Source organism: Gadus morhua, chromosome 22 (assembly GCF_902167405.1).
Source record: "Gadus morhua chromosome 22, gadMor3.0, whole genome shotgun sequence".
NCBI classification, from domain to species: domain Eukaryota; kingdom Metazoa; phylum Chordata; class Actinopteri; order Gadiformes; family Gadidae; genus Gadus; species Gadus morhua.
The window spans coordinates 1,800,428-1,802,184 of NC_044069.1; the positions used below are offsets into that span (position 1 = coordinate 1,800,428).

The 1,757-nt window shown below is 42.3% G+C and overlaps 1 long non-coding RNA gene across 1 annotated transcript in view; it reads right to left on the reverse strand.

The window, feature by feature from the left end:
- Positions 1-592: 592 nt before the first annotated feature.
- LOC115535307 (uncharacterized) overlaps positions 593-1,757 on the reverse strand; it is a 9,523-nt gene continuing 8,358 nt past the window's right edge. Inside the window, exon 3 of the long non-coding RNA XR_003974453.1 lies at positions 593-614. This is a non-coding gene — a long non-coding RNA (uncharacterized LOC115535307). The remainder of the gene's footprint in view (positions 615-1,757) is intronic.

The following is a 1,757-nucleotide window of genomic DNA, read 5'->3' on the forward strand; positions in this document are numbered from 1 at the left end:
GAGAGAGGAAGGGTTCCCACACCTGTTGCTCGTTGACCAATCAGTGGTCATCAGGTTAATGTACGCTCACTCTGATCCACAGTGTCGTCCAATCACAGGGAGAGGGTTGGGCTCACAGAGGGAATATTGCATTGGGAATCGGGAACTGGGAAGAGTGTGTGTGTAAGTTGTGCGTGAGAAAGAGTGCGTGTGAGCTTGTTTGTGTGTGTGCGATGAGCGTGTGAGTGAGTGAGTGAGTGAGTGAGTGAGTGAGTGAGTGAGTGAGTGAGTGAGTGAGTGAGTGAGTGAGTGAGTGAGAGGATTTAAACAGTTATTGCTCAGAGCCAATGTGATTGAGAGGAGGGATATTGCTGCTTTAGTGATGTGGTTGACATGGTGTGAATTATTGCAACTGTTTGCTCGTCTGAATTCTGCATTCTCCGTTCGCAAAAAAAACATGAACAATTATCACCATTGTAAAATTACACATTTTTACTCGGAAAAGTGACTTTTGTGCCTGGACAAGAGAAAGGTAAATGTACTTATCTGAGGGACAAGGCCTCATGAAAAAGTTAATGTTGACACGCGCACACACACACACACACACACACACAAACACACACACACACATACACCTTTGCTGTTGTGAATGCTCTGATGGACACTTGCAGACCAACACTATTCTCATTTCAGTCCATACAATTTTTATTTAAAGCAAAATATATACAAGCTAGGGCAACGTGTTTATGTTCAGCTGTATGGCTCTGTTGGGGGAAACCAGAATAGATCTCACCGAACCAGATAATCTGAACCAGATCTATACCACAAGCTATTTTGTTTTGCAAGAGAATAGCATCAAACTATCATCATTACCCTTTATAACAAGGCTAATATAGTTATATGAGTCTCATATAGTTATATATATAAGGATAATAAAAAATCTAGCTGTTGAGAACTATTTTATTAAACCTTTTATTAAAGCTTACATACTAATAGTTATGAAGAAACATATTTATCTTCAGATCTTCATTTCCTCTCCTCTACACGCTGAGTCTTGTTATCTGTGGTCTGTGTGTGTGTGTGTGTGTGTGTGTGTGTGTGTGTGTGTGTGTGTGTGTGTGTGTGTGTGTGTGTGTGTGTGTGTGGTGTGTGTGTGTGTGTGTGTGTGGTCTTGTGTTTATTTCCATGTCATCATAATAATTATTGAGTGTATTTCACAATATATTCTCAGCCATGGCAACATGTCTGTATTTGGGGGGATGGCTCTTTGGGAGAAACTCCCCGGCCGTCCCTTAAAGGACGCCCCCTGACCCTAGCCCCCCAAAGGGCAGGGAAACCCCCCCTAATATCAGTGAACCTGGAGGAGGAACCCAGAAGAGGGATCCCTCTCCAGGGATGGTAGGAGTGCAATAGGAGACTTAATAATGTGCAGACGTAATGATAGCATAACAAGTGCTATCTGAGCGAAATCCTCTATCCATCGCTATGTCTTGTCTTTATAATACCACACTTAAAAGCCGTTGTTTTAGTTATTTCATTATTTTGTTTTATATGTACGAAGGATTTTTGCACTTTTGGTGTACATCTTCATCGTTGAAGGCTCTGATTGTAATTAGAATCAAAGCACTTATTGACCCACTTTACACGAGAGAGAGAGAGAGAGAGAGAGAGAGAGAGAGAGAGAGAGAGAGGAAGGGTTCCCACACCTGTTGCTCGTTGACCAATCAGTGGTCAGCAGGTTAATGTACGCTCACTCTGATCCACAGTGTTGTCCAATC